This window comes from Phaseolus vulgaris, chromosome 8 (genome assembly GCF_000499845.2).
Source record: "Phaseolus vulgaris cultivar G19833 chromosome 8, P. vulgaris v2.0, whole genome shotgun sequence".
NCBI lineage: Eukaryota > Viridiplantae > Streptophyta > Magnoliopsida > Fabales > Fabaceae > Phaseolus > Phaseolus vulgaris.
This window is the reverse complement of record NC_023752.2, coordinates 16,497,100-16,511,246: the sequence shown is the minus strand read 5'-3', so window position 1 is coordinate 16,511,246 and position 14,147 is coordinate 16,497,100. Positions and strand designations below refer to the sequence as shown.

Below are 14,147 nucleotides of genomic sequence, written 5' to 3'. Positions count from 1 at the left end.
AATTAAACATTCATTTTTTTAGTACATTTTTTTTAAATAATGAGTGAATGGGATATGATTTTTTTTTTACAAAAAATAATAATTAATTTTTTATTTATCTGGACCAACGGGCCAACCTACCTCGTTGTTGGCCCATGCGGGCTGCACGTTATGCATGGCGGGCCAAAGTGGGTTAACAGGCTAGATTAGTGAGTTCGTCCCGTACTTTTTAGTAATGGGTCGCGAGCTAGCCACATGGTCCACCCCACACTGCCAACCCTAATCATGTTATGCCAAAGATAATATAAATTATTATTATCACTTAAATCTGTTGTGATATTATTATCATCACTATTATGATGATCTCACACATGAGAGAAATTATTCTTGTTACTGGATATAGATCGCAGTAGTGTAAAAGTACATGTCTAGGAAAGGTGTGGCAAGAAAAGATTTGGTATTTAAGCGCGTCCATTTACTTGGTGTACTAGATCACATTCTACAATCGTTGTTCAGTAGAAACTGAGATGTCGCTTCATCATCATTATTATCATGATCTCTCACATGAGAGAAATTATTCTTATACTGGATATAGAGCATAGTAGTGTAAAAGTACATGTCTAGGAATGTTCTGGAAAGGAAATACTTGGTATTTAAGCGCGTCAGTTGGTGACCCACCTCTCTTTCCTGGAACTTACCTGGTGTACTAGTTCACGGTCTACAATCATTGTTCTAGTAAACATATTCATAGTGTATAATTCAATTTTAAATCTTTGGAAAAAGAAAAAAGAGGAGATACATTCAACAAAGATCAAACACTTTGACAAATTTTCCATAACTCATGTGTCAAGAATGAAAAATGATTATGTCCCATCGTTGCTCGACAGTAAAAGGCAATACAACACCAACTTTTATACTATACAGGATCATAGAAGTGTTGGGCGACGAAGCTTATCGGCTGGAAACTCTAGACGGTGGAAACATCTCACGAATGTGGAATGCGGCAAACCTCAAGTTCTATTACAGTTAAGAAATTTATTTCTAATGTGTTTTCAGACATTTTAACGGTTCCTTGTTTCATTTGGTTACACTCTTTTTCCCTTATAGGGGGTCTTTTAATGAGGTCGCCCTTGAATAAATGTTTTTCGGAAAATCTACTATATACATCGTTTAGTCGAACCCTAAGGTCAGACTAACTCGATGACATCGTCTTCAACATATCGTTTTAGCAGAACCTTAAGGGAATGGCTAATATGGTAATGTATCTACTATACATATCGTTTAGCCAAACCCTAAGGTCGGACTAACTCGGTCATGTTGTCTTCAATATATCGTTTTAGCAGAACCTTAAGGGTCGGGCTAATCCAATAATGTATCTACTATACAATTAAACCTCTTCGCCTCGTCTTGGTTAGCTTGAGGTTGTGGGCTATGTACTAGTTGGACGTGCTCGGGGCCTAACCCGAGCACTTAAGCATACTACTCTGGCTTGCCTAGTCTAAAAAGGCAAATATTTAACTCGGTCTAAACAATAGCAAGCCCAATGATTTATTGAGAAGTTGGTCCAAATGGCTAGCAAAATATATTAAAACAACTAAATAAAAAACCAAATTTGTTAGGCACATATATTTACTCTAATTTCGATGAAAATAAACCGTCAGAGATAATGCTCTACCAACACCCCTAAAATAAATGGGATATATTAACAAAATATCTTTACGGTTGTTACCTCCTAAACGGAGGATCTACGAGCACTATTAAAGGGTCTTGAGACCCTGAACAAAGGGAAGGGTCATTCCATACACTACTCGCTATACTCATAATTATATGCTTTCACTGACTTGATCGTTGTAGTCTTGTTAATAGGTGGAGCTCCCCTCTCCGGATTTCAAGCATCTCAAAACAGCAATAGCAAAAAACAAAGTTGGCTTAGAATCCACCACCAAGACCCGATCCAGATCAGTTGGCGAGAACAGGTTTCAAATTAGTATGTGGTGCCTTGTCATGCACGAAATGAATTAAATTTATGAAAGATGAATTCATTTTTAATATGAAATAGTTGAAATATATATTAGGTGAACTAAAAAGAAATTGTATAAAAGAAAAATGAAAGAAAAAGTCATTAAACTAACTGAGATAAAATAAAAAAAAAACCTCTAAACATTAAATACTAGAGATGACAAAGTGGTTCGAGCCCATCAGACCAACCTGCTAGCCCGTTCTTCTTTATTTTTTGTCACTTTTAAAGAGAAATCTCATGCGTTTGAAATTAAAATTGGTGGTGGTCAATGTTTTATATAAAACTTTATTTACATTAATTTTTTATACACCATTTGATTTATTAAAATATTGTTGATATTTACTTTATTTTGTTAGACATTAAACCTTCTTTGTTTAAAATATTAATGTTTGATTCAATTTCATTGCTCTTCCTTACATCTTTATTGTCCAAAATGTGATATCAATTACTACAACCATATAAATAGATCCAAAGCAAAAAAATTACAAAGAAAGACAAAATTTGAAATATTTCTTAAAAAGTGGGGGGTCAGCCCAATAACCCACCCTACATGGGACAGATTAACAATTTCAGCCCGTATAACCTTGACGGACCAACCTGCCTTATACTGTTTTCGGAAGATCAATGGTAAGTCAGTTTAAAATGGATTAGGCTAATCGTTTTGTCACCCTTATTAATTATCCATTAGAATGTGTGTATAAAATTTAAAGTAATTGAAAAATATAAACTTAAATATATACAACACACATATATAAATATAAATATGTAAAAAAAGATTAAAAAAAATATTTTAAAAAAATATTGTTTCTACACATAAGAATAAATCATTAAAATAATATATATATATATATATAATATTTATGGGACACAAATTGTGTGATTTTAAATTTGTTTTATTATGTACTTTTTACGCTTATTAATTTTTTGAAAAAAAAATTCATTAATGACATTGTTAAATTAAGCAAACCAAATTATTATAATTAATAAATATAATAAATAATAATATGTTGTTTACCCACTGCACATATGTTCGTTTCGTCCTCATTTCTATGATCAAGGTGACAATGTGGGCTAGCTCATTTTGCGTTTGGTCCGTAAAATGCGAACCAGATTGGCATGCCCCGCGTAAGGAGTGTAGACTCATTTCACTGAGTCTTTGCGGACCAGTTCACATAAGGATTTTTTTTTTAAATTTATTAGTCATAAAAAACCTATTTTTGTTGCTGAAAAATTAAAATTTTATCACTGTTTCAATACATTCAATTAAGATAAAAATATGAATTCAAGTATGAGTGTTGTTAGAAGGCTTAAATTAAAAATAATTAAAGTTATGTTTTGCATCTAATTTTCCTATACATGTATCTAAATGTATTAGAGTATCTTAACAAAGTTTTGCTCCAAAATATTTGAAAGAAGATGACTATTTTTTTAATAGAATATCTTATTGAAATCTCTTTTTTTATATTATTTTTTATTAACAAATTTTAAATATAAGACTTTACTTAAAATTAAATTTTCACTCTTAATATTAACCCCTTTAGATGATTAAAATAAATTTTTTTTTCTAGTACATTAAATTCAATTTTTTAAATAAAATAAAATAAAGGTCACATTACAATAATGAGTGGATATGTATGTTTTTTTCTAGAAAAAATAAAATATTTTTTATTTATTTATGTGGACTAGCAGACCACTGTTGGCCCGCACGTGCTGCAAGTTATACGTGGCGAGCCGAAATGGAATTACTGGCTAGATTATTAAGCTCATCCCACGCTTTTTGGTAGTGAGTACGGATCAGTCCGCTTCGTCTATCCCGCATTGCCGTCCCTATGACCAATAAAGAATTTGGACAAAACTACCTTTCTGACTTATTCTGCACAATCAACTTTTTCAATAAAATTTTCAAAATTATTTATTTTAATTTAATATACTAATTAAATATTAATTAATGTATTTAATTATATTACATTATTTAACTTTATTTTATATTGTTAGTTATTTTTAAACTATTATGTAATTAATAATAGAAACTAATTTAATCTTTTCATATTGACTTAAACTTATTTCTATCTTTTTCTTATAAGTTCATCTTATATCATTGTATTAATCCTTTTAAGTGGTTCAATGAAATAAAATAATTCATAATAAAAATACGTAGTTGTGTTTTGAAACAATAAGTCCTTTTAAAAAGAATATTAATAACAAGAAATAAGTATGTTAATGAAATAAATAAGTTTATATATTAAATAACAAAAAATCGTCTAAATACTAATTATAATTTCTTACACTAATAATTACATTATATAAATAAAAAATATATAAATAAATAAATATTAAAAAAGCTTAATTGAAACACAGATTTTATTAAACTTAATTATAATCTGGTACAAGTTTTGAACCTATTATTTATGTATAAAATAATTACTGGCAACAACACTGATATCTAAATCCATTCTGGAAACAAACACCTTCTTTAAAGCCCCTTCCTAAGCAAGCGTCATTGCAACCTGGATAGCAAATATCTATGCAGTTCGCTAGTGATATTGCATTAGTATCTGATGTTGCTTCTGAATCTCCTTCTGCATTTATATCACCATTAAATTATATCAAATTTCACCATAAAATTCCAAGAAATCTCACCATATACCAAATTTCACCATAAAATTCCAATTACCTCCTGCTGCACTCATAACCAGAGCAACGAACAAAACACTGAAAAGAAAATGATGAAAAAAGCGAGAAGCCATTTCTAGAGAATTTTATTTTTCTGTTTTGATTTGTTTTCCTTCTCAGATGAATAATGTTTGATATCCCACTCATTATATATAAAGGCCACTAGGATTATTACTCATTTGGAATTATTCAATATTTTCTATTCTATATTATATTACAATATAATATTATAATAAGAAAGTATTTAATAAAATTAATATGATTCTTAATTTAATTAATATTTATGACATTAATTAAGAATCATGTTATTTTGTTGACCTGAGGATCAGTTTTTTTTTAATGTTATATTATATTATAATTTTTGCATTTTGTATTAAATATAATATAATATAATATGAGTTACAAGAAAATAAATATTAAATATTTGATAAATTAAAAACTCACAAAATTATTTAATAAAATGATATTTTTAATTTGAAAGTTTAAATTTTTTTTTTTAAATAAAAGCTTTCATGTTAGGTATCACTATGCCACTTAAGATCTCAACTAGGCTGACACCTCAAGTAACAACAGTCATTCACCATCACATGAAAAAAATATTATTAAACAAAAGAAAAAAGAAAAAAGGAAAAAAAAATACAAAAATACGGGGGGACTAGACCAAAACCCATATGTTAACAAAAGCGATACATAGGTAGACTATACCTATTCATAAAGAATTATAAGAACAGACAAGGTGGAAGCCTATTATACCAAAGAAAAGGTTCACTTTGAAAAAATCCTAAACTCATTTGATTTTACTAAACAAGGTTCCGATTTTCAGATTAAAGTTTTCAGGAAATAAGTCAAGAATTATTTTTTAAATACAATTTATTTTTAAAAAAAAATTAATATTATGTAATTTATTAATTTAAATTCAAATAACTAACTTAAAAATAACAATAATAATATTTTTCGTTAATATTATTAGTTTTATGCTTTAGGGAGAGAAATTGACATAGTAAAAAATATTGATTTAAAAGAAAAGTGTTGGAAAAGTGAAATTATTTGGATTGGTGTAAATAGAAGAAAAAATTAACCGAATATTTATGAAAATTTGTCAATAATTTGATGAATGCAATTAAAATTATATTTTTTAATTAATAAAAAAAATAAAATTAAAAATTTACTTTTGTTTTTAAAAATAATTAAAAATAAATATAATTTATTTATATGTAAATTTTAGTTGTTTATAATTAAAATATTGTTTTTTTTATGTAACAATTAATTTTGGGAAAAAATAATTATATCAAATTATCAAAAAAAACTTATATATTTCAATTAAAAATAAAAAAAAAATTTAATTGCATAGTTCTAAAAGATGTCAGAAAAATTTAGAAATATCGTAAATTTTAATAAGTTAAATCAAAATTAATTTATAAAATACATTCTTAACTAATATTAAACAGAATACACTATAATATAATACGATAATAAAAACTAATATTAAAATAATATCTAAAAAATAATAACTAGAATCAAATATCTATAATTTATAAAAGTCGCACAAATCATAAAATTTATGTTTTCAACTCGTAAATGTTTTTGTGAATTTTGTTAATATGTACATTGATATTCAAGTTTACGATCCTTATACTTTTGTGTAACTCTTAAATATTATCTGAATTAAAATATAGTTCTCTATTATTAAATATCTGAGTTTAAAAATATATAAATTATTTGACATTATCGATATAAAAAATAAATAATATTTAGATATCCATAATTATATTATATTATATAATCAATTATATATAAATAATCGATTATAAGAAAGAAATTTAAAATACACGGACCATTTTGTAAGTTTTTATGTATAGGAACTAAATTGAGAATTCACAAGATATGTGGAATTTGAATTTTATGTTTAATAAGAGTTCTTGATTCCTTTCCTCACATTTCACATTTTTGAAGTGTAAGATTTAAAATCAAATGGAATTTATGTTGAATAAGAGAGAATGCAATTTATCTTAAATGTAAAATGTTTCATGCTTTTAGTTTGTGCCACAGATGTGGATAAAACACAAAAGGATATATTTATAATTTGGGGCTTTATTTTTTGGAGGATATTTTAGGACTTCCACCGAATAGAGATAGAGTTTACAATAAATCTTATTCTAGGAGGAGTTTAGAAACCATACCAAGTGACGCAACCTAAATTAGCAGAGTTAAAGAAATAAATAGAAAATTTATTGAAAAATTTACTAGTCATTAATGTAAGAGTAAAATAAGGATAATAATAATGATAATAATTATAATAACGTTAAAAAAAAAGAATAAAGGTGTAGAGAAGCCGCCCCCCACCACGGGTTTTTTTCTTTCTTTTCTCTCCATATTCTCTTCTCTCCCTTCTCTCTTAATTTGCTCTCCCAATCTTCATCTATTTTAGAATCTGATCGGACCACGTTGTTGTTGTAGCTGGCGAGTAAGGAACATTTCTACCTGATCATATTTTCAAACAGAGTAAGTTCATTTTTTCTCTAAAGATCCGTTTTTCTCTATTTTTTGTTAGGATTTAGTCATTAATCTTGGTGGGTCAGTTGAAAAGTTTAATCCTCTCAACTTATTTTACTATATACTGAATTTTTGTTCTGTTTGGATAACTTGTATTAGGCCCATAAATCTTGAAGTTTATCCAGACTGTGGGGAATAAAATTGTAGAAGTTGCTTGGAAAGCAAGCAATTAAGGTAATGGAAGCTAAATTTATTTTTTAATAGCACCCTAGGTTAGAAGATCTGGATGTGGAGGGGACGTGGTCTCAGTATTCAATTTCTCTTGCAAGGATGTTGTGTGTTTATATATTATGTTGTTTGTTTATATATTATTAAACTTGTAGAAATATTATATTTTGATGGTTTAATATTTAAGTGTTGTTTTTTTGTGTTAAACAGACTTTTGAATGTTGTGGATCACGTTTTGAATGATATTGTATAATGAAATGTGTGAAATTCAATTCATACATTTTGGATAATGTATGGACTTATGTTTGTATGTGTATTAAGTATTGATGCCTTAATGGTAACAGAGATTTTCGAGCTTCAATGATGATCTAAGTGACATAAACTAAGATATCAGGTGGTGAGAAGCTGATGGGGGAGTTCATGCACACCGTGACATATGAGATGCACGACTTGGGTTGTATTGAACTTACCCTAATCCTTTTTGTTGGATTCGCTGGCAATCTTTGGATCAAGTGTTAGTCTTTGGTAGGACTTACTTAATACGGGTCTTTCAGAAGGCGTCAAATGTTATTTTGTTTGTTGAATATCCTAGATGTGTAGATCCATGTGAGATCTATGTGATTGCTTAATTCTCGAGATTCGAAGAAGATTGAATAATTTGAGAAATTGATCATGTAATTTGGTTTTCTCTTTTGATTTAATTGTGTATATTATAAAATTCTATTTTCACTAGCTTACCATTGCTTTTCTTGTTGTGTTTGAACTGCGATGATTGTACTATGTACACAAGCAGATGATCTTACAAGTGTCGAAGGGTATGAAGAGCTTTAGGGTGTTGATTTTGAAACTTATATTGCAAATATTTGTATTTCTATATGTCCTAATCATGTATTAGGAAAGTTTTGAAAAAGTATAAGCTTGTATAGAAATATGTAGAACATGTATTGTAATAGTTAGATGTTTATTTTATGGGGTGTTACATTTAATGGTATCAGAGTAGTTCATCCTTAGGATAACCTGATGGTAGTGGGTTTATTGTGTTTCTCCTGCGTGTAGATTTTTGTTTAAGTTTAGCTTCAAGACTTAGCTAAAAGTTGCTATGAATAGGATGTTTAACAAAGTTGTTTTCTTGAAATTTTGTTTGTGCTGGAGTCAAATTAGTTGCTATGAATAAAGGTGAAAGTATTAAGAATGAAAAGAATCTTGATAGAGTGGTGAGGTGCACACTCATGACTAGATCAAGATTCTTTTCTATCTTAATTCTAAGTAGCTAAAGTACATTTTAGAGATAAGTTTTGATTGGTTTTTACCTGTTTCGTGTGATTATTTCTTTGAAGTTAATTTGTCTTAAAGATGTAGTTGGAAATTTTTAGTAATTTCTAATCCATTTCTTGATGTGCTTAGAAGATGACACGTAGACCACCTACTCCTCCTCCACCAGTAGATATGCCCAACATAACTCGGGCAATAGAGATGATGGCAACAACCTTGCAACAACAGAGTGCTACTATGGCACAACAACATCAGACCGCCCTTCATCAATTAGAAACAACAAGATTTGCAGCAGAAACATCTCAGTTTCATCAACAACCCCATACCTTTATTCTGGAGGATTTTCTAAAGACAATCCACCCAAATTTAATGGAAAGGTAAATCCAGATGAAGCAGACTAGTGGGTGAGAGACATAGAAAGAATCTTTGAAGCTACTCAATGCCCTGAAGAGAGAAGGTTATCCTATGCCCTTTATGTACTAACTGGAGAAGCTTAATTCTGGTGGATAGGCATGAAGTAAATGATGGAAGACGGAGGAGATGATGCCACTTGGGAGAACTTCAAAGTAAGATTCCTGGAGGAGTATTTTCCTGATAGTGTCATATGTGCAAAAGAAATTGAATTCATGTTGAAACAAGGAAATCTTTTAGTCACTGAATATGCTACTAGGTTCAAACACCTAGCTAGATTCTACACCCAGACCATGACTGAGGCTTGAAGATGTAGTGAATTTGAGTTTGGGTTGCAAGAACTTAAAGAAGTGGTGATTTCTATGTCCATTAGCGATTTCCCTACTCTAGTGGAGAAAGCAAAAGAAGTGGAGAGTTTGAAAAGTAGGAGTAGACTTGCTAAGCCTCAAGTGGGAAGACCTTCTAAAAGTATGACTAAATATGAAGATAGAAAGAAACCTTATTTCAAACCTCAATCTTATAGTAGTGGAAGACCCAGTTCTCAATCACCACCTAGTTTCAAATGTTTTAGATGCAGTGGGCCCCATGTTGTTAGATTTTGCCCTCATTCAGTGTCAAATGTGACATGTGATAGATGTCACAGGTATGGTCATACAATAGAAGACTGTTGTGTCCAATTGGGAGCTCCAAATTCTGTCAGAGTGCAGAAGTACAACAAAATAGTAATCAAAAGCCTAGAGCAACAAACAAAGTTTTGGCCATTAGTGGAGTTGAGGCTTCACAATCTGATAACCTTGTTAGAGGTATTTGTTCTATCTTTAGAACACAATTATCTGTATTGGTTGATTCTGGGCAACCCATTCTTTTATATCTTTTGATTGTGCTAAGAAACTTAAGTTGCCAGTCCAAGAATTAGAAATTGAGTTGGTGGTATCTACACAACAAAAGGTATTATAATAACTTATTCCATGTGTGGTGAGTGTCCAATAATTATAGATGGGCAGAGATACAAGATCAACATGATTTGTATACCTCTAAAAGATTTGGAGGTTATATTGGGAATTGATTGGTTGTCTACTAATCATATCCTTATATTATAGATTGTGGTCAAAAGAAGTTAATTTTCCCTAAATTAAAAGGAATGCAGGTTATCTCAGCTCAGCAGTTTAAGAGAGAGATACAAGAAGGTACAAAATGTTTTGTGCTCTTGACTTGTTCTATATTTACTAATAAAGTACATAAAGCTATGTTTGTAGTTTAAGAGTTTATGGATGTATTTCCTGATGAGATTCCTGGACTTCCACCTAAAAGAGAAATAGAGTTTGCAATAGACTTGATTCCTGGAGCAGACCCTGTGCCAATTTCTCCATATCGAATGGCACTAGTGGAGTTAGCTGAATTGAAGAAATAACTAGAAGACTTATTAGAGAAATAATTCATTCGACCTAATGTTTCTCCATGGGGATCTCCAATGCTATTAGTGAAGAAGAAAGATGGTTCGTCACGTATATGCATATATTACAGACAATTAAACAAGTTAACAATAAAGAATAAATATCATCTTCCTAGAATTGACGATCTGATGGATTAGTTGCATGGGGCAGTTGTCTTTTCTAAAATAGATCCGCCCTCAGGTTATCATCAAATTTTAGTGAAAGCGGAAGATGTTCAGAAGACTGCTTTTAGATCAAGGTATGGTCACCATGAATTTCTGGTTATGCCATTTGGTGTAACCAATGCTCCAGCTATCTTCATGGATTATATGAATCAGATACTCAGACCTTTTCTTGATAAGTTTGTGGTAGTGTTCATAGATAACCAAATTTATAATACAATATAATCTTAAAATAAAAAGGTATTTAATTAAATTAATATGATTCTTAATTTAATTAATATTTATGACATTAATTAAGAATCATATTTTTTTTTACCTGAGGATCAATTTTTATTTTATTTTAATGTTATATTATATTATAATTTTTTCATTTTTATTAAATATAATATAATATACTATGAGTTACAAGAAAATAAATATTAAATATTTGATAAATTAAAAACTCACAAAAATTATTTAATAAAATGATCTGTTTAATTCATTGAAACTTTAAAATTTAATTTTTAAATTCATTTGTTTTTTATTAAACAAGCTCCGATTTTCAAATTAAAGTTTTAAGGAAATAAGTAAAGAATTATTTGTTAAACACAACTTAAAAAGAAAATAGTATTATGTAATTTATTAATTTAAATTCAAATAATTAACATAATAATAACAATAATAATAATAATAATCTTCATTAATATTATTAGTTTTATGCTTTATGGAGAGAAATTGAGAGAGTAAAAAATATTGATATAAGAAAAAAAGAGTAAAAAATGATTGATTTAAGAAAAAAATGTTGGAGAAGTGAGGTTGTTTTGATTGAACTAAATAGAAGGAAAAGTGAACTCAAAATTTATGAAAGTTTGTGAATAATTTGATGGATGTGATTAATATTGTATTTTTTAATTCATAAAAAATAAGATTACAAATTTACTCTTTTAATTAAAAATAATTGAAAAATAAATATGATTTATTTATTTGTGAATTTTAATTGCTTTAAAACATTATTTCTTGTAGTATGTAATAATCGACTTCAGGAATGAATTATGTCACATTGTGAAAACATGAAAAATTGTCAAAAAAACTTATATATTTCAATTATTTGCATAATTCTAAAAGAGCTAAGAATATTTTAGAAATATAGTAAATTTTAATAAGTTAAAGCAAAACTGATCCATAAAACACGTTCTTAACGAATATTAAACATAGTATATTGAACAAGGTGCTTTGATGTCTCCAAATCGAAGTGGAAAGGTTCAATACCTTGTTGATGTGTGTGTTGTTTAGTTGTTTGAAACTTGTTAATTCACTTTTTAAGATGATCGAATGTCAATTGAATCTTTACCATTTTGAAAATATGGTTTTCTAAAAGGGTGTGAAATTTCAACATGTTGAAATATCGAATCAACTGGTTGTTTGACACTTTGTGGTTTTAAAAATGATAATGATTTGAAAAGCTTAGCTTTGTTTTGGCTTTGCTGTCAAACAGATTCAACCGTTTGTTTCGATAAATCAACTGGTTGTTTTTGTGAAAACCTTAATAGAATTTTGGTAAGTGGTTTTAATTTGTTTGAAATGATTTCAACAACTTTTGGTTTTTTATTTAACTGCTTTGACCATGTGATTGAAAAAGGTTGTTTAACGCTCTATAACAATAACTAAGAAAGAGAGTTTATTAAAAACAATTTTCAAGATTTCAAAAGCTTTTGATCATCTCAAGGAATAGGATTGGGTTTTGTATTTCTGAACTTTAAACTTTGATTTACCCAGTCGTATTTTATTCCCTTCTTCCTTGAACATTGTATTTCTGTGTGTTCTTGTGTAAGGCAATGTCAGAAGGTGTTTCTGGAAACTGTGTTGTTTGCCATAGAGTGGTGTGTTCTTGAAGAGTTCAAGATCATCACTCTTGGTGTGTGTTTTGTATCTAGGATTGATTACATAGTGAATTCTCAGTGGTTAGCTGAGGACTAGATGTAGCTCTTGGTTAAGAGTGAACCAATATAAGCATCTTGTGTGATTCTCTCTATCCTTACACTCATAAACTATTTTAACATTTTTTTTCAATTCTGCTGGTATAAACAACAAGTTATTTTGTGAAAACAATTGGTTGGTTTGCTGGAATCAAACTTAAAACAATTTTTTTATTGGTTGAACCGAATTTTCAATTGATTGATTATTCATAGCTTTTCACTCTATCTTCTATCTTTGTGAAAATCTTTCATAAACAATTTACCTCCCTCTTGTTTAGCCCTCTAATTCTAACATAATAAACTACAAATACATAGAGTATGTTAAAAACTAGTATTAAACTAATATCTCATAAAATAATAACTTGATTCCAATATCTACAATTGGAAAAAGTCTCAAAAGTCATAAAATTTATGTTTTTAGCTAGTCAATTTTTTCGTGAATTTTGTTAATATGTACATAATTCAAGTTCATGATCTTTATGATTTTTGTTAATATGTATATTGATATTCAAGTTCATCATCCTTATACTTTTATGTAACTCTTAAATATTGTTTGGATTAAAATATAATTCTCACCATTGAATATCTCATGAGTTTAAAAAATATATAAATTATTTGACATTATCAATATAAAAAAATAGAATAAATAATATTTAGATATTCATAGTCATACTAAATTATATTATATTATATTATATAATCGATTATATTATAATAAAGAAATTTAAAACACACAGATAATATGATAATTTGAAGAGAACAAGTTTTTATGTATAGGAACTAAATTAAGAAATGGCAAGATATCTGAGCTTTGAATTTTATGTTTAATCATAGTGTTCAGAGTTCTTGATTCCTTTTCCTCACTTGCTTACGTGTTTTTATGTTTCTTTCCCAACATTTGAGGGAGGCAGTGTTGTGTAACAATCCCGTTTTTACTCACTTCTATTTCGATGGACATCCGCTAAACCAAACAGTTGTTGATCCCGCATTTAAGTTGTCGTCTACAGTAAATTGGTTGAAGCAAACACAACGGTAATGTTACGCCTATCCCTCACTTTTTTTCTATTTTCATTTTTTTTCTCTCTTTCACCCTTTAACAATAACATTTTCTCCCCCTCTAACATTTTTATAATTTCATCCCCTTGATACTTTATTTCTTTCAAGATCTGATCGCACTTCACATTATTCGAGGAATCAAGAATCATTATAATTTGATCAGATTTTTAAATAGAGTAAATTCTTAATTACTCTTTAGATCCATGTGTGGTATATGTGGGTTTTGTATATTGGTGTGATTGAAATTAGATTGTTATTAGAATTGTTTCCTTTTATATACACTTTCTCATGTTAGAAATTTATTTCAATAGTTTACCCTTGTATGTCACTAGTGGAAAAAGAAGAGACAATAATGACTTATGATGACGGGTGCAATGTGCCCGTCATAAAAGTGGTGCAATGACATTTTAGTAAAATCATGAAGTTTATTATGAGGGTTAAAATT

The 14,147-nt window shown here is 28.8% G+C and overlaps 1 long non-coding RNA gene across 1 annotated transcript; it reads right to left on the bottom strand.

The window, feature by feature from the left end:
• Positions 1–4,342: 4,342 nt before the first annotated feature.
• Positions 4,343–4,808, bottom strand: LOC137826715 (uncharacterized). Its single transcript, XR_011083576.1, has 2 exons — positions 4,674–4,808; positions 4,343–4,578 (listed from the first exon to the last, which is right to left on the bottom strand). It is a non-coding gene; the product is annotated as an uncharacterized lncRNA (long non-coding RNA).
• Between the last annotated feature and the right edge of the window lie 9,339 nt (positions 4,809–14,147).